Source organism: Pteropus medius, unplaced genomic scaffold, assembly GCF_902729225.1.
Source record: "Pteropus medius unplaced genomic scaffold, Ma_sr-lr_union100, whole genome shotgun sequence".
In the NCBI taxonomy this organism is placed as follows: Eukaryota; Metazoa; Chordata; class Mammalia; order Chiroptera; family Pteropodidae; genus Pteropus; species Pteropus medius.
In genome coordinates, this window is record NW_024344378.1 from 4,072,103 (window position 1) to 4,091,803 (window position 19,701).

Below are 19,701 nucleotides of genomic sequence, written 5' to 3' on the forward strand. Positions count from 1 at the left end.
TATGTATATGTCTGTGTGTGTATATATAACCGTATTTTAAATGCGTGTAGCAGTTTTTATTCATAACACACAAATTCATTTAGTATTGCTTAGTTCATAGTTTTTTGTTATTATGTATTTCCCTAATTAATATATACCAGAATTAGAACGATTGCTGTAGGGGTTCATGAAATCTTTCTATGTTAAAAAGGGGGCATTATTTATTAGAAATGGCTGGGAACCATTGATTGACATATTACAGGATTTGCTTAACATGGATCCCCGTCTCTTGATAAATCCTCTCTGATGGGCCAAAGTCAATTGCTCAGCCAACAGTAACTGCGAAACTCTGTTTTTTTCCTATTCTCAATGACGTACCTGTAGATTAACTCTGCGCTGTTTTAATTAAGAGGCACACTTGACAGTTACCACTCTGCATTGATTTGCTCTCACGGATGAGCGCATTCATTTTATTTTGGATTTGATAGGGCGACTCATGCTGTCAATTTGGGAAGTCTAATGTGGAAGGCAAAATCCATACCATATGTAAATTTGAAGCTAAAAATTGACGTAATTTAAAATACTGGCCTTGTAATATATATTCTAGTATATAAGAGAGAAAATTTTAGCTTGTGGGTTTCAGATTTATTTTCCAGTCCCCCCAGCCTTCTAAGTTAGTTGTATGTTAGTCGTGCGCTCTGTCCTTCTGGTACCTGGTACATACTCGTGTTATGGTACTTCTTATTTATTTAATTCGTTCAGCGCAATTTGTTGATCTCTGGTTGTGTGTGCCAAGCACTGTTAGGAGCACAGAAAAAATATATATGTGAACAAAACGGAGGAACATCTGTCCCCTTGTGGAGTTTACACTTTAGTGGGTGGAATAGACAGGAAATAATAAACATAACAAAGAAATAAATTATATAATATTTTTGGAAGGAGATAAGTTCTATGAGGAAAAAAGGGGAAATGGAATGCTGGGATGTGGGGAAGAAAGTTGCAGTTAAAAATGTGGTCATCAGGTAGATGTCATTGAGAAAGGGACATTTAAGCAACGATTTAAAGGAGAGGAGGGTGATAGCCTTGTAAGACATCTGGGGACAGAGAAAGCAAAGCCTGCTCCCCCCCCCAAAAAAAAACCACACATGGCGGTGTGTGTGACACAGGGGTCCGCGTGACTGGAGCAGAGTGGGGATCGCGGGCTGAGTGTCGCAGAGGAGGTCAGGTGTTACATACGTGGAGGCATTGTGGCGGGAGCCAGCCTCTCACTCTCAGTGGAATGGAGAGCTCTCGAAGCGTTTTCATATAGAAAAACATTTTTAGTTAGAAAAATTTCAAACACTAAAGTAAACAGGCTGGGAAAATTACCTTACATGTGTCCGTCACCCAGCCTCAACAGTTCCACTCATGGCCATGCTTGCGTCACCCATATCCCCATTCGCTTCTCCCTTTCATATTGTTTTTGAAGAAAATCCTTGGTACCATACTATCTTGTCCATAAATGTCTCAGTACGTATCTCTGAAAGATAACTATTTTTACAACTACATTAGTATTATCACATCGTCAAAATTTATAATTCTTTAATATCATCAAATCACAAGTCTTTTTTTCAAAATTTTAATTGTCTCTTAAATGTTTATTGGTTTATTATTTCCTTTTTGTTTGAATCAGGATCCAAATAACACACTGTGGTTGGTCGATATCCCTACCTCTCTCTCCCTCTCCCCCTCCCCTTCCCGCTCCTTCCCTCTCTTCCCCTTCTGTATTTGCATATTTGTTGAAGAAACTATGTTGTTTGTCCTGTAGAGTTTTTCATAGTTTCAATTTTGCTTATAGCATCATAATGGTTTTGTTTTACATGGTCCTCTGTGTATCCTGCAAATTTGGAGCTGGATGGAAAAGCTTGATTATTGTCACTTTCAACTGTTTGGCAACACTATTTCATAGCTGGGGATGTGTAATTCCATCAAGGGATACATAATGTCATTGTGTGTGTGTGTGTGAGTGATTTTAGCAAACATCCAATCATGAAGTCAACGTCAACAAAAGTTGCAAAATAGTGACAGTCCAATTCTACCCTTCCTCCTTCTTTTATTAGCTACTGTGTTTCTCTATAAAGAAAAATTTCCCTTCATCTACTATTTGGTTACATAGTGGTACCGTTTATATTACAAAAGGCTGGATAAATGTTTGATCTAGTTTCTTCGTCAGTTTTCAAAGCAATTAATCGGTTTGCTAGATTCTTTCAGCATTGCCAACTAGTTGTGCATGTGTTTTTCTAAGTATCATTAGGAACTCGTAGATTTAAACAAATTTGATGGATGTCAATCCATCGCAGTCATTATTATCCTTTTTGGTGTTCATACTGTCCCATCTTTGACATCTTGGACCAGTGAGCGGTATGCTGGAGCTGGCTGTGAGAGCCAAATACTAAATATTGTTAAATATTCAGAAAGTTTGTGGATTGGTTAAACACAGCTTTTATTAAAAAATTAAATCATGTAGACTTAACAATTACATAAATTACATTAAAAACATAGGTACTCAAAACTCATCACATCCTAGTTATTTATTTTGGAGGTTACATTTGTTGTGTCTGTATGTAGGAATACCGTGTAACTGCATGTTGCCTACGTCTCCCAGTTCCACAGGCAGGCACGTCGCGTTGGTAACTGGAAATCAGCCATGGCGGGAGCGCTTATGTCACAGAAATGGGCAAATGCCACAGATCAGGGCTTGATTTATAGTTTTTTTGTTTTTTTTTTTGTTTTGTTTTTTGTTTTTTCTGATTGTCTAGACTTAAGAAAGTGATAGTGAAAAATGTTGAAAATATAGATTAAACCTCAAAATGTGCAGTACCTGTAGCCATTCCATGGTAAATAGTACCAAAAAATGAAAAACCATTCTTCCAACATTCTAAAACTGTTACATGTGGTTCAGCTCAGTTGCTCACATAGTTGGCAAACAAGGGGAGTTCTAGCACGTCTTCCCTGTTTTACGTAAGTTTAAACCAGTCGACAAACTATTCCTGGCCAGCAGCCTTATTTAATAAATAAAATTTTATTGGAACGCAGCTGTGCCCATTCATTTACATACTGTTTTGTTATACTAGATAGCAAGAAAGCTGGCAGACGGCGAGGGCCGTGTCAGAAGGACCCACAAGCCAACTTAAAGAGGGTCCCACTCACTAGTGTCCTGACACACGTCTCAGAACTGCTTCTCAGAAAACGAAGGGAGGAAGGAAGCATATATGTGCATTTACAAGTTTATTTTAAATTTTACTAGCATAAAAATGCATGATATACATTACAAATAATAATAATAATAACAACTAAACAACATTCTCTATTGTAAATTCCATATAGGTAACTGATTTGCAACGAATGGTCTTGATTTTTGCTAAACTCTCATGTCCATGACCAAACCACAGTTGCAACTGACAGATGAGTATAGTTTCAACATGAATGGTGGTTAATATTTTCCCTTATGTTAATGAGGAAGGCAGAAGTGAAACAACCAATATGTATGTTGAAATTTCACCCATTCATAATATGAGTGAGTTCTTTTCTGAGCTGGATACTGGTTTTTGAATACTAGAAGAATACTTTCTCTTTTTTTGTGCTGTTTACAATGGATTGTCTATAGACATGACACACTTTTAAATTTAATCTGCATTTTTAACATGTTCTCCACCACTTTATTGTCTAGACATTCAACAAAACAGCAAGTCATTCTGTTTTGTAGCATTTGCCCATTTCTATGATGTAAATATTCCCATCGTGACCAATTCCAAGCATCAACGCGATGTCACTGAACGCAGTGACATCTTGGGAAGAGAACTGGTAACTTACATTATTATCTAGTGTTTTCACCATACAGATACAATAGATGTAAATAACCAAAAGAATAATGTGATTAGGAGTGATGAATTCTAAGCATTCATTACTTTTGTTTGTATGTAATTCATTGGTAAGCTTATAAGATTTAATTTTAAATCGTACACCTACTCCAGCACACCACTGGGCGGATCTCCCTTTTTGCAGTAAATATATATCTAAAAAAGTTGATATTACTCAGATTTTTAAAAATAAAGACTAAAAGAAAGCCAAAATGCTCCCTACTTGAAGGACGCTTGCCCCAAATCTTTTGTAAAGTGACGAATCCTTCCACAAAACTAGTGACCTCAGCCTCAGATAAGTTTCTCGAGGACATCTGTCTATACACAATGAAGACCATAAAACCAAGAGAACCATCTAGAACTCTTAGCTTTGAATATTATGATAATGATAATATAGTTCTGTCACAAAAGAGTATCTTGAAAACTATAAATTCCCTAGTTAATGGTCTAAAATTTCTTTTGAATTTTCTTCTTAATGGAATCACATTCACTCCTCTGTTTGAATAATAATCAGTGCAAGTAAGCACTTTGTTTCTAAGAAGATAGTGTTTGGGTAGTCATGCCGATGCCTCAAATAAATGAATGTGAAAGTAAGAAAAACGAAAAAAAGAAAACAAAGATTAACCGAATTAAAACGCAGGGTCTTAGGCAGGCCACTGAAAGAAACTTATCTTTCCGAAACTGTCTCCCCTGCCACAGGTACATCGTTTTGTCCCCTTAGCAAGTTAGAACTGCCTCCCCGCGCTGCTCTCTTAGACGAGACATCTAAGAGAAAGTTCTTTGGAACTGGAGGAGGAATTGGCAGAGTGCCTGGCGAATAGCAATCGGTACCCCCAGAGAGTCGGGCGCGGTGCCGGCCAGTCTTTGGGACATGAAAGTGGACACTGGATCGTGTGTTATTGGGTGGACTGTCACAGGACTCTACTCAGACTTGGTCTGAAGTTTTAAAAGGCATTTTGATTTTATGTTGCCTGAATTCTTCATCCTATTTGTGAGTTATTTCATGAAAGGGTAATTGTATTTTGATTTAAGGGAAATAATGACTTTTTTCTTTCACACGGGTATAAATATCATCTGAGAAAAGCTCTTGGCTTTCTCTTAGCTTTTTTACATGATTATTTACCTCAGTATCTTAAGTGATGTTTTGTTAGGGTTAAGAAAGAAAAAGGTAGGAGAAAATTAGAGAAGTTATGAAACTGTTAGCTCTCTGAATTCATTCGGGGAATACTCTGATTTTCAGCTGTGTCACACACCAGGGTTCTTTTCAACGTTTCTGAAGTTGTTTTTTTTTTTTCTACCAACCTTAGACATTTCTCAGAAACTTTATCTGTTTGTCAGCTGAATTATTTTCGAGGGGGTAGGAGTAGGTGAGCGTGGAATTTAAGGATTAGTGGGGTTGACAGACTACACATAGGGTTGGAAGGCTTCGGTAGCATATTAACTTTTGAGTTCGGTTACATTACAGATGGAGACGTGAAATCACATTCCTCTCCCTTCCATCCTGTCCCATCGTGAAAGAACTACTCTTTCAAAATAGTAATTCTTTCCCGAAGAATTTTAATAGTAGACAAGCAAAATCCTCATCTTTATTCTAAAACCACTGGTTTACAAATCATAAAGAAATGAGTTGATATTACAAGCGATTTCTAGTAGTCTTGTAAAATTTGGACTTGGATTCTGGTTCTGTCGCCGAATTGTTTATTTAGTTTTTCTTCCTGGCACTCGCTGCTTTAGAACCCCCTGTACGACAGGCACTTAAGTCAGCCAGGCTACAGTTACAGTTGACATGGTTGGTGTATTCTTGGATGTTTACTTCACTCGTTTTCCATGAGTTCTGGTCATTGCCGACTGGTTGGGAAGACTCCAGGCTTTGTCGCGTGAGTGGGGTGCAGACCCGCAGGCCACACGCGGAGTCGGAAGGCTCTGACGTCGGCTCCCGAATGCCCAGCTGCCTCACGCTGGGCGGCGTCTTAGTCACCTCGCCGAGTTCTGTCTTTCTGTTTGTTTACACCCTCAAAGGTATGTCTATTGTTAACCAGAACTTACTTTAGGGATGTTGTGTTTAATACGCACAATGCACTTAGAGCAGCCTGGAAACACAGTGCTTGTTAGCAGCTACTGTTTTAATTGTCACATCGTCGTCGTCATCCAATCCATGGGCACGTGACAGGTTTGTTTGTTTGTTTTCCATTTTTGTTTGTTCGAGTTTTTTTTTTTAGATCATGAGCAGAAGCATGAGGACGTGCTCACAGAGCTATGCCTGGGCCTCTGCTACCTGTCCGACAGCAGTGTCTTCAGAGTGGAGTGAAGTGGAAAGCTGGGTGTCCTCAGACAGGGAGGGAGCGAGAATTCAGTGCTCTGTCCTGCCTCCCCAAATCGCGAAATAGGTTTTGTTATTTATTTCATAAGCAGATCTCATAAGCGTGTCTTTTATTGACAGTGCTGTCTGACCAAAACTGCCCAGGCCCTCATAGCCCAAGAAGTATGACTCAGCAGAACGCCAGTGTAAGCACGGAGAGTCTCTCACGGTTTGTTTTAATCCAGCTTTGACCATCTACGGCCATGCCACCCTGAACACGCCCGATCCCGTCTGATCTCGGAAGCTAAGCAGGGTCGGGCCTGGTTAGTACTTGGATGGGAGGCCACCTACGAAGACCAGGTGCTGTAGGTGTAAAAAATAAAAATAAAAAATAAGGGATTGTAAACTGACAAGGTCCTCGCAATCTGTGAGGTCAACCAAGGGTTACCTCGCCTAAAAAAAAATTTTTTTAAATAAGAAATAAAAAATTTTATTACAACTTTGACCTACAGCACCTTCAGACAGTGCTTGATTTTGAAGGCTCGGTGTCATCCGATTTCAGACAGAGGCCACAGTTGACACGCTGTCTGCTGTGTGAGTGGGGCTGGCCCGGAGTCACTGCGGTCACGGCTGGGAAAGAATCAGCTTCCTGCGAGAGCCGCCAGGTGGCACAGTCGCTGCTTTCTGCGTCTTAGGCAGCTTTTCTGTCATTCTTACAGCCACGCTGCGAGGGAGGCATGATGTCCTCGTTTTAGAGGAAGAACCAAGGCCCAGATAAGTTATGTAATTGTCTAAGGTCATGCGCTTCTTATGCGGCAGGGTCAAGTTTTAAAGCCAGCTTTGTAGGACTCTCCAGGTATCTGCTCTTATTTTTTCTTAATTAGTCTTGTATCAAACAAGTATGGATAATAATTGGGCATGCACAGGGCTTCTAAAAATTATGTTCTTTCTCTTCTAAGTTAGGTAGCCTGAGTCTTGGTGAGGTCGACACCAGGGCCTTTGCAGTATATGTGTGCATATATGCGTGTGTGTGTGTGTGTGTGTGTGTGTGTTTTCTGCCTTGCTGCTTGCTCTGTTTTCTTCAGTCTCTTATTCATATGTCATCTTTTCATTGAGAACTTTCCAGAATACATTGTTGAAAATCATAATACCTCTTCTAATACATACACCTGCTCAGAGTTCCACATCCCAGACCAGGCATTACTAATGCTGACGTTTTTAAACTGAAAGTTTCTACCTATTTTGAAAGCAGTCTTAGAGGTTTAGAACCAAGAAACTGAAATGATCTATTGAGTTATTTTGCCCGGCCCCAATCACAGCTGCCTCCTCTCTCCAAAAGTAGCCTCTACACTGACTTTTGATTACATATTGAAATTATTTTATAAGGAGATATTCTCCCTCATGTACTGTTTGGTTACTTCAGTGAGATAGTCCATATAAAATAAAAGGCAGGATAAATGCTTGATTTCTTTTATATATTCAGTTCTCAAGTTAACAAAATGATTTGTCACCTACAAAAAGTACTAGTTGCATTTTTATGTGGTTATGAATTCATTGATTTAAACATATGTAATGGATTTTAATCCATTTCAGTTCTTATCCATATTAGAGCCCCATTGCCCAATCTTTTGCCAGCTGAAACCTCTTCATATTTGCTCCTCATTCCTTTTGACTTGGTCCTAGCGATCTTTGATGGGTTCCTTGCTATCTGATACGTCCAGATGTTACAGGCCATTAAGGTTGGTCTCAATTGATTGCCTTTTCTCTTGGTTATGGACCAGATTTTCCGTTTCTTCATATGTCTAATAACTTTTTGTTATGTTCTTGACGTTATCATTGATAGCTTGTAGGGAGTATAGATTCTGTTTTGTTCCTCTGAAGAGTGTTGGTTTTCGTTTCAGCAGGAAGTTAACTTGGCTCAACTCAGGTTCCAAATTGTGTCTCTCGTATGTTAGGCAGCAGCTAGTACACAATCTGATGTTTCAACATATGTATATACTTGTGAAATAACTCAGTCAAAATAATGAACATGTCCATCACCCCAAAAAGTTTTCTCAAGGCTTTTGCAAGCCGTCCACTCTGCCCTCCACCCTGAGTCCTTTTCCAGGAAACCATTGACCTGCTTTCTGTCACTGTAGATTGGCTTTCCTAGAATTTTATGTAAATAAAATCTTAGTTTATACTATTTTTTTGTCTGGCTTTTTTCACTCAGTATAATTATTTTGAGATCCATCTGTATTGTTGCTGCTCATAAATCCATAATTTATTCCTTTTTGTTGCTGGGTAGTATTCAGCTATGTGAATATGTCACAATTTATGTACTCACTCACCCATTTATGGACCCATCAACTGTTTCCTGTTTGGGGCTATTTCAAATAAAGTCGCTATGAACGTTTATGCTTTTGTTTTTCTTGGATAAATACCCAGGAGTGGAATGTCTCTGGGTAATAAACTAGTCTTTATCAACGGTCTAGCGTCTTCCACCAGAATTCATGAAACTGTGGCAGACTAACTTCTTAGCTCGCAAGTGTGTTTCAGACTCTGTACAGTTCTTGACACTAGGTCCTTTGCATTTCCATGTAACATGTAGAACCAGCCCATCAATTTCTACAAGAAAGACTTGGAATTTGCATTCGGACTGTATCAGATCTAGAGACAAGTTTGGAGAGAGATGACATCTTAACACCACTGAGTCTTCTGATCAGTGGACACGTGGTATCTCTTCTTTAATTGTTCTCAGCAGTGTTTCGTAGTTTTCAGTACACAGCTCTTGTGCATATTTGATAAACTTACCCATAAGTATTTCACACTTTTAATGCTGTTTAACATGGCATTCTAAGAAATAATAGGCTTTATTTTTTAGAACAGTTTTAGGTTCACGTCAAAATTGAGCAGAAAGTACAGAGGTTTCCCATGTGCCCGTCGCCCCCGCACACGCACAGCCCCCTCTGTCAACACCCAGACCAGATGGGACGTTTGTCGCGATCGTCAAACATATGTTGAGACGTCATTATTTCCCACAGTCCATAGTTTACACCAAGGGTCACTCTTGGCAGTGTCTGTTCTGTGGGTTTCGATAAATGTAAAATGACACCCGTCCACCATTGTAGTATCAGAGAGGACAGTTCCACCACCTCTGCACTCTGCCTGTTCACCCCTCCTTCCCGACTACCCCTCATCTTTTTAGTGTCTGCATAGTTTTGCCTTCTCCAGGATGCTTTATAATTGGAATCAGACAGCATGTAGCCTTTTCAGATGGGCTCCTTACACTTAGCGACATGCATTAGGCTGGATTCCTCCATGCCTTTGCATGGCTTGACAGCTCATTTGTTTTTAGTGCTGAATAATATTCCATGGTCTGGTCGTAGCATTTATTTATCCATTCACCTACCGAAGGACACCTTAGTTGCTTCCAAATTTTGGCAATTATTAATAAAGTTGCTATAAATATCTCTGTTTAGGTTTTTGTGTAGACGTCATTTTCAACTCATTTGGGTAAGTATTTAGTTTTTTGTTGTGTTTTGTTTTCTCGTTGGATCTTCTTGGAATCTGCCCTGCTCATGCGTATTTCAGGGGTCGGTCAGAGATTCGGGCAGGATGTATGAGCGGACACTGGAGCGCCCCCTCTGTGCCTCTCCCCTTTGTAGGATTCTCCCCTCTTAACAGCTCTGTCTTCTGGTTCCTCAAGCCGGTAAGACGGCAGCTTTCTGTCTGAGTCTAGTCCTCGTGCGAAGCACAGACGTGGGCCTTCCTTAGTCAGAAACCCATCGGACGGGGACACCACCGGCGCCACTGCTCTGCCCAGCGGCGACGCCCTTCACAGTCCACCCGCTCTGGTCGCTCTTCGGTGCCTTCCCATCAGCACGCTTGGCGTTTCGTCCACAGCTCCCTGTTGCCGTCTGGGGAAGGCCTGGTCTGACGTGCGCTGTTCAGCCGTGACAGGAGACCGAACTGGAAACCAGACGCCGTGCTCCAGCTGCCCCTGGGAAACGGTGCCGCCGGCCACTGTCTGGGCCTGGCGCTCCTCGCTGCGGGGTGGGCTGCTGTCTCTCCGTCTTTTTCTCTTATATGTCGCTCGTTCCTTTTGCTCAGATGCCCAAAGGATTTTGTTTTTTGTTTTTGTTTTTTTTTTAAATCTACCGATTTTACCAGAATTTCTTGACGTTGGTGGTTCTCAGTTGATATTCTCGGGTACATTCTGTCCTCTTTCCGTGTATAGTTTAAAATCTCCAGAAAATGTTTCTGGAAGTCTTGCCTTGGTGTTTGCTACATCCTTTACTTTGGTTTTCTTTCTCAGGACTTCTGATAGCCATTCGCCCTTTATCAGTGTTGTTCTTCTTAATTCTTTTTAACCTCTTCATTTTGACTTTTGGAATTTTCCTTCCTTTCCCTTTCTGTTGATCTTTAGACGTTATTAGGTTTATTTACTCTTGTGTTTTCTAGTTTAATCTTTGTTTCTATTTTTTTTTAATGTTTAAATTATTCTATCACCTCATTTCTGAGTTTTTCTAATTCTAATTTGTTATCTTTTCATATCTTATATAATTTCTTAAATGTTCCTTAGCTTGTTTTGAAATGGCACATTTCACTGTTGAAATTCTGTTTTTTTAAACGGTTCTCAGTTTTGCTTTTATTTTTGGTGGGATGTTAATCTGCTGCTTCTCTTTTTTTGTATAGTAACTTTGTTTGGGTCGTGACCTTGATGCTTTTCCAATGCTCATTTTTGTTGCGATTAGCTCTCCTGACCTTCTGGAAGGCCTGGTTTGGACAGCCGATCTAACCTCCTAGAGCTCCCTCTTTTGGTGTCTGCATGTGGTGCTAAAGAATGCAGCAGCTCGGTGTCCGAGATCAGCTGGCACCGTGTCCCTTGTCCACTTCATATGACTTCATCTTTCTCATCTCAGTTGTCCCTGTTCTGCTCGTCCCAGGACTTTCTCCTCTGTATGGGGCCCTATTCCAGAAGGCGGCCCCAGCAGGTCGGTGCTCAGCAGTCACAGAGGCTGGGCATCCCGGCCCCTTCAGACCTGGCCCTGGGGCCCTGGGACCTGTCTGGGTCGGAGCGGCCCCTGCGCTCTGCAGTGGGTGTCTGTCGGTCATTAGGGGAGCTCCTCCGTTCTCGGATTCCGTCAAAGGCTGTCGCTCTCCTGTACTTTTTCCGTAACAGATGCTGATGACAGACGGGTCTCGCGCGTCTCGGTTGCTTGTCCACATCTGCTTGCATTTTGGACCTGCGGGGGGCACCTCACCCCTTAGTTTTGTCGTCAGCTCTCTCAGTGGGTCTGATGTGTTCCTGTGGAGATTCAGGGAGATCCAGAGATGCTGCTGCTACTGCTACCTCAGTTTCCCCAGAATTTTCAAGATTTATCCATTTTGTATGTACGAATTGTCATCACTTTTTATTGCCGAGTTATATTCCATATTATGAATACTACGATTTATTTATCTATTCACCAGCGGATGGAAACTTTACAAAAAGCTTTAGGCAGTTAATGATGAAAAGACCGTTACGAGCGTTCATGGCTAGCCATGTGTTCCCATCTTCCGTGGGGAAATGTCTGGCAATAGGTCGTCGACGTCATGTGGCCTGTTTGTCTTTCCGTCCCTGAGCTGTGAAAGGTCTTTACGTATTCTGGGCACTGGTCCTTTATCACATACGTACGTGTTTTGCAGATATTTTCTCTCAGCCAGTTTTGTGTTTTCATTTTATTAATAAAGTCTTTCAAGGAGCAGAACTTCTTAATTTTGATGAAGTTTTTTTAAATTTGTTTATGATTTGTACTTTCAAGGATTCCTGTGAAATCCTTGCCTAACTCAGGATCGCAAAGATTTTCTCATGTTTCCTTCAAGAAGTTTTATAGTTTTAGGTTTTACATTTGGGTCTATGATCCATTTGGAGTCGGTTTTAATGGGCTGAGGTTTTTTATTTATTGTTTGTTTCTTTATTATTGGTGCGTATGGACGTCCAGTTGTTCCCATATCGCTAGTTAAAAAGTAATCCATTCTCTGTTGAATCACCTCGGCTCTTTGTGGAGCATCACTTGGCCGGATATGTGTGGGGAGATTGTCTTCGATAAGACAGTTCTCCTTAGTTATGGAGAGAATCGCAGTAGCGATACAGGCAGGTCCCTGGATTCGGTGACATGGTTCAGAGGGAGGTCCCAGTTGATGGCTTCTGGGTGAAGTGAGACTCAGCATGATTAGGGGACAGTGATGTCAACAGGAAGCGACGTCAGGCTGCAGGAGAGCGGAAGGGCTGTGAGGAGCCGTTCGGGACGCGAGGCCGTAGCCAGGGCTCGTCTGAGGTTGGCCACGGTCCCTGGCCTCTGGTGGCTTTCGCTTTCGCGGCGTCCGGCGGTGTGGATGCGGGCACGGGGAAAGTGGCAGTTGAGTTCATTCAGGTTTAGGGTTTTTCAGAGGCAGGAGCGAAAGAGAAATAGAAAAGTTAGTCAAGGAGTTTGTCTTGAATGGGCGATGCTTTCATTTAGTTCAAAAATCTAAACAACATAAAAAAGTGAACACTGAGAAAGTTTCTCCCAGGGCTTTGCCTCCATTTCGTTCCCTCTTGTCGCTGTAGGCGCTCGCTTTTACCTTTCTCTTTGCAGTTTATTTATGCGAACACAAGCAACCACGACTTATTTTGCCCTCCCCCACGTCCTACACAGAGCGCAGCCTACGATGGACGTGGACACGGAGCTTTTTCATTTTAACTGCCTACCCCATCGATCTTAGCACTTCGAGCTGTTAGCCGTGAAGAATGTCTGAGCACCATCCTAGTGATGGATTTACCGGACTACCAATAGCAGTTTTATTTGGGAGCAACTTGATTTTTTAAATCTCTCTCTCCATTCCTTCAGTGCGCATGTGTTACTTTCATGATTAGAAAATTTCAAAAGGTAAACCGAGTTCTTTGAACATCCGGTGCCTCCTGGTGCCATCACTGGTCCGAGCGCTGGGATGTGCAGTGGGTGAATCAGGCAGGGTCCAGCCTCGCGGCACTTGGTGCCCGTGGGAGCCGTCGTCAGCAAATAAGAAAATAGGAAGCGATGCTGTGTGTGATGCGCGCAGAGCATCGAAACGGGGTGTCATCGTGCCGACCGCGGGACTTCAGCGACAGCCTCCTCCGAGAGGCTGTGGGGCGTTTAGCATCGGAAATTTTATATAATTTCCATTATATAAAATTAGAAGTTCACTGCTAGCGAGAAGTGGGGTCTTTTGCCGACGTCGGCGACGGCAGAGTGGGTCACGATCGGGGACAACGAGTGCGCTAGGCAGAGGCGCGCTGGCGCCAGAGCTCTGAAGCAGGATCACGCCTGACGTTTCCCAGCGTGTCTGACGCTCCTGAGAGGCTCAGTGGTGGGACACGACGCGGGGGTCAACTCCCACCTGGTCGTCAGGGAGGGGAATGAGGAGCTTACCTGAGTGCAGTGGGAAACCAGCCAAGGGGTGTAAGTTATTAGAAAGAGAACAGAGCTGCAGGGAAGGCTGAAGCTGACGGGGGTAGGAAGGTCCTAGGAAGCCCAGGCAGAGGCGGTGTCAGGAGCCCCCTGTGTGAAACGTGTCAGGTGGGTGCTTCGTTGAGGATGGAAAAGACATTTATTAACGTGTTTTTATGATGCACAGTGAATGTAGCCTCTTTGGACTCATAATTCCAAATTTAAAAGATAAATTAAATTTTAGGTCAATAATGCAGTGTCAATTCCAAAGGGAAAAAAGCAGTTTTTAAAGATGTGCTTTCAAGTCTGCATTTGAAAACTATTTTGTATTTTAGAGTAAGGAATTAGTGCCTAGTCGCTCACTTCTGTAATTATAATGCTGATGCTTCAGGAAATCTAGTGTTTAAATTGGAGCTCAAAAACAAATGTTCCCTGACTCCTTTAAAAATCACACGCAGCAGAAAAAAATCAAAGACCCGCTCTGAGGATTTGTCTTCTTTCCCACTACGTGTCGGAACTCTTGTGAACAGGAAATAAAACTCTGATCCCAAGAATGATCGATTGGATCCTATGTTTTTGTAAACCGTGACTCCTTTAATTCTGAAATTCTTAGCAGCCCTCATACTCTGAAACTACTGTGTATCAAACCAATTCTGACTTTTTCAGGGAGATAGCCTTCAAAAAGCACCTTCAGACCCATCGCGATGTGGTCTCCATTTTTACTTCTCACGGAATTCTCCACTTGCTCTCATATTTTTGTGTTTTCTTTTTTCCCACTGGTCAGTTTGAATACAGTTTCTTTACATAGGTATCGCCTGATCGAAAATACTTTCTGGTGGTTCGTTATCAAATCAGATTTATAATGTGAATTTTCTTTTTCTATTAATTTCCATTATATAAAATTAGAAGTTCACTGCTAGCGAGAAGTGGGGTCTTTTGTTGAAGGAAGAGCCAGAGTAGTAACTGGTTAAACCATCAACAGAACTTCGCACTTGAAAGTCTTAGCTTTTACCGAGAAGCAGAACTTGACACAGTTCTGTTTCCTTCTCTTTTTCTGTCTGTTCCTTGGACTTCTCCACAGCTCCCCCACCCCCCCACCCCCCCAAAGACTTCACACTCTTGCCTGACAGTTTCCTGCCTGTAGCTGCTTTGTTCTTGGTCCTCCTTCTTCACCCCCCCTCCATATTTAAGTTGCTGAAAGAATGTATTCTAGGCATCACCTTTCTTGAAATTCAGAGTCTGCTATGTAAATCAAATGGGTTTCCTTTACAGTCATGAAGTTCTTGTACTACTGTTATAAGTACCATTTCCATAACTTCGATTATATGTATTTGTGATAGAAATTATCTGTTTATATGTAAGGAAAGACAAACAGGCAGTTTTCTTCATTTCTAGGCATAAGGAATCATTTATTTTCGCCAGAGATTAAAATAACACATTGGGGTCAGTTGAATGTATTTGTTCTTAAAGTTTATTAGTTCACTTTTTGAAAGTTTCCTATCTTGCAATATAAGAATCAAAGACTAAAGTACATGTAAGTTTAAGTCTCACATTGTGATTTCTCGTAAATCAGACTTTTATATGTGGTAGACTTTTTACTTCAAACAAGGAAACTGTAATAGTAATTATGGGTATTTTGTCATCGAGATATATGTGTTAAGCATAGGTTGCTAATTTGTGCTGAAACCAAGGGTATTCTCCACAGAAATATTTATTGGTTTAAAGAAATACTTGCTGGTTAAAAGAAATAAGTGGAAGAAATAAATTTTCTCTGAATTTAAGTTGACTTTGTAGCTATGGCTATTTTGACGTTATGACATTACGACAGGCTGAGAATTAGATAAAAATGCATACATTTAATTAATGAAATTTTAGTTTCTTCTACTCAATATGCAAATTTTAGATTAAGAAATATTATTGATGAATTACCCATATATTCCTGTTTTTGTTCATTGCTTAAGAAAACATCACTTGTCCTTTAGCCAGATGGTGTATAGTTGGAAGCCGTATTTCTTGAACTTAGTTATTTCAAACTATAGATTTCATCAAGAAGCTTTTCAGATATAAAGTTAAATGTTGATTTAGGTTTGAAGTGATACAAGTTGTATTTTATTATTTATATTAAAGAAAGTCAGCAACATTTCCATAATTAAAAGTTCTTCCTGGCTTTCTTTTCTGTCCTTTTCCTTGCAAAGTCCCACACTTACCAGTAGAGGGCACTGTTGTAACACGGTAGAAGTGTTTTGTTGCTTCACCAACTCCCCATCTGCCTTTGCAGTTTGGAAGAGTGTTTTTAAAAGCGGTGTTCGCTGTGTAATTAAAATCAGCTCCCTGTGTAATCAGCAGTGGAGCCCTATTCTCTGTGGCGGAGTTTGTGGATGGCGTTATTGTTTTCAGTCTGTCCTCTTCTACAGCCAATGCCAAAATCATCGCCTTTTAAAAACAGAAAGTTGTGTTGCGGTTTATCAGCACTAAGCAATATTGTAGATGGAAGTACATAAAATTACAGTATGTTTCATTTAGGTGCTCTGAGCAAATTATTCGATAAGGAACGTTTAAAATTCCTGGTTCTACCTTGAGAAATAGCAGAGTTAATGTGCCATAGTAATAATATCTTGTGTTCAGGTGCCCTGAATAATAATAGAGGACAACAAATTCTTGCAGGGTTTTTAAAAATGAATCAACATTAGTACACTGCTTTAAAAAACCACTGATCTATTTAGCAGAGTCTCTATGTAATTTCTTTTTTGTGCTTCCTTAAAATCGTACAGTATTGATATAGATATCTACTAAAATAGTGAATATTAAAGCACAATTAAAGTTACGCCTCTCTTAAAGAGACACGAATGTTACGTAAAATGACAGTGAACATACATTCACTGCCTGGCCACCTTGGGAAGAGTTGGGGGCGGGGGATTTAGGGAGAATCCAAGCCTGATTTTTAAGTTGCGAGACGAACCCATAAAGTTATAATTTATCCATAAGTCCCAAGGTCTCTGTAAGTAGTTTAAAAACACAAATTTTACTGCAAATCAGATTACAGATTATTAGCCGTGTAATTTTCAGGAACTTAAACAAATTTCAGGAATCATTTAATATGTTTGAAATGAATTTCTTTCCATGCTTTAATATTTGTGAAAGGAAAGTCTTTGAGGTTAGGAATCTTTATGGCTGATTTTTTAATCTTTAATTGGTAGCCATGTGAAACTAGGGAAATAACTAGCACTTTCGTTAAGGAGTTACTTTTTTAACTTTATGATATAGTCTAGTTAAGGGTTGAAATTGAGTTTATCTTAAAATGGGCCTTTTTATTAAAAGGCAAGGGGCTTGAATTGGCTTACTTTATGTATCGCAGATTTTGACAAGCAGAGTAGATCATTTCATGTTCATTTAGCTGTTTACTTTCACAATAAAAATGTGGGGGTAAAAAGACTATTGAAGAAACGTATCATGTAAATTAAAAAAAATAACATTTAGAAAAACCTTTTATGCGTTAGTTACTTTAGGTGTAATTTTAGAATATTTTAGTGAAATTAGAATGAAGCATGAGCTGAAAACTTAAATGCACCCTAAGAATGCCCTCTCGTTGTTTTTCCTAAGCTGCTCTGATGTTCTAGATGTCCCCGAAGGAAGCAGTCTAGTTCTTAGTTCTGTCCTCTTCCTCACGTCCGGCCCACGCTCTGTGCTTAGGGCACACCGTGGGGCTGGGGCTTTGCGGAAGCAGCGAAGTAACAGAAGAACCCTCCAGAAACAACACTTGTTTCTCGTTCGGAAACTGAACTACGTTAGGTCGATTAGGGAGAGAAACTTAACGCTACTTCTCCGTAGATATAAAAACAATCGTTTCCTCATTTCGTTATTACCAAGGTGAGAATCCAACAGGTGTTCATTTTGCTGAAGCATTCGTTGGGGGGTGGGGGGGGTGGCTTGCAGTCAGTTCCTGTAGCATCGTGGTAATGATTATTGCCGTTTTCCCCCAGAGAGGCCACGGCAGGTTTGAGTCTAGGCTATTTGTATTCAGCAAGGTCAAGATAAGTTTTTATCTCTCCAGATAAGTCAAGTGCATTAGGATCGATAGGTAATAGTAAAATGCACTGAAAATATCATTGCCAAGCTCTTAATGAATTTTTAAAGCCGTGAGCTTGTCACATAAAATATACCCCCATTGTTTTTACTTATTTGTATGGAGCTTAGGAGTGTAATTAATTTTATAGACATTTTAAAGAAAAGAAACTTAGGGACAGATAAATGTTTTTAGAAGTCCTTAATTGCTCTAGATTTAAACTCGTACTACGTTTTAGAGGCTATTTTTTTTAAAAGACGTGCCAAAGAATAAATATTACGAGGCATTTATAAATTACAAGTATAACTTGAGTTTACTTGTTAAGATAATCATTTTTATGCAGTTATATATATCTTAACCATGGGCTTTCCTGCTAAGTCAGGTTTCTGCTTCCTTGGTTGGGGAACAGTGGTGGAAAAAGAGACCTATTATACTCATCAAGAGATGATGGTATTTCATTATTATAGAATTTCCGTTCTAACTTAAATATATAAATAAGCTCTATATGTTTAAAGACAAAAAGGATTCTTCATTGTTCTTTTCTTTCTTAGAGGAGTCCTCTCATGGCTTATATTCATGAGAACACTAGAAAAGATAGGCTCTGAAAGGATATGTTTTGTTTTAATTTTTCCTGTTAATTTCTGTGGGAAACACGACCACACACTAGGAGAAATATCAGTTGAATTAGTTAATACTTGTAGGTGCAGGTTACGTGGGAGCCACCGCTGGCTTTCCTGCGGCTGGCACGTCCCTGTGAAAACACACGACTGAGGACGTTATGTCTCACACTCGGGTTCTTGTCCGTTGTCAGTATTGCCACGAGGGAGAAGGCTTTGCTGAACTTCACGGGCTCGCACTTTGGAGTCCTGCGCTGCCTGCTCGTGTTCATGCTTCTTAATTCTCCAAACTGCGCTGTTTGTCCTCGTTTTCCCAGTCTGTAGGTTTGATGCCCACGAACTTTGATACCAGTTTATAGATTTTTCTCATTTTAAATGAAGTTTGCTCATCTTAGCCGTTAAGTGGAATAAGGAGACTGAAAGCTGTTTTGATGTTTAGGTATTATTTATCAGTCTTTATTTATATGACGGTCAATAATATGCTCCACTGCTGTCGTAATTGTCCCTTCTTTATTTCTCTCTCTCTCGCCATACTTTGTACATTGTTTATTTATTTAACCATTTAAATTGAAGGTAATATAAACATCTGGCACCATCTCTGGAAATTGTAACCGTTTTCTTTAAAAGTTCCTATAAATAATGGTGTTGGAGCCTTCCAGTTATTAATCTTTATAATATGGGCCCACAGTTCCACCAACTTAGCCATTTCTCTTTCTGGCTGAAGAATGACAATTTTTCCTCAACATTAGGTCCATTTATTTTATTGCCGGATTAGACAGATCATGCTATAACACAGAGAAAATTAAAAGGTACGGAAGAAAGTCTGGAAAACCCTCAAAAACAGGCCGCATTGTGGACAGAGCAGGCGTGAAGAGTGCCGCTGGCCCCTCGCTGAAGACGAGTTGGAAACAGAAGGTGACTGTCTCCAAAAGTTACCTCCGTGTGGTGGTCCCAACGCAATATTAGGAAAATTAGAGCCCTAAAAATAGAACAATGGTCCTTTTGAAGTATATCTAGTTTGCGAATTTACCCCCCAAAATCTCTGGTGTCTAATTACTCAAAACAGAAAAGAAAAAAAAAGAGAGAGAGAAACCCTTATCCACCACCGGCAAAGTCCATCGCAGAAAGTGGCAAGTGTCTACGCCTTTTTGTGGCGAACATTTTAATTCTACTTTAATCAGGAGGGCAATAAAAGCAGACTTGGTTTCAAATGCAAACACAGTTTAAAATGTTCATTTTTTTTTTTCTCTCATAAGACTGATTTTCCTGCCAGAAAATAATCAGACTCCAAACAAGTGATAGTAATCTCATATTACTATTAAACTTTAAAAACTTACATTTACCAACAGAAAGTTTGTTTTCCTTCTCACTTAAGGGTTGTCTCTTCTGTATAATAACGAGAGACACCTAA

General features: G+C 40.3%; 1 protein-coding gene and 1 non-coding gene across 2 annotated transcripts in view; both read left to right on the forward strand.

The window, feature by feature from the left end:
* The window catches only part of TAF3 (TATA-box binding protein associated factor 3), a 139,038-nt gene that overhangs the window by 20,778 nt on the left and 98,559 nt on the right, over positions 1-19,701 (forward strand). The window lies entirely within an intron of this gene.
* LOC120609895 (5S ribosomal RNA) lies at positions 6,431-6,549 on the forward strand. Its single transcript, XR_005654852.1, has one exon. It is a non-coding gene; the product is annotated as a 5S ribosomal RNA (ribosomal RNA).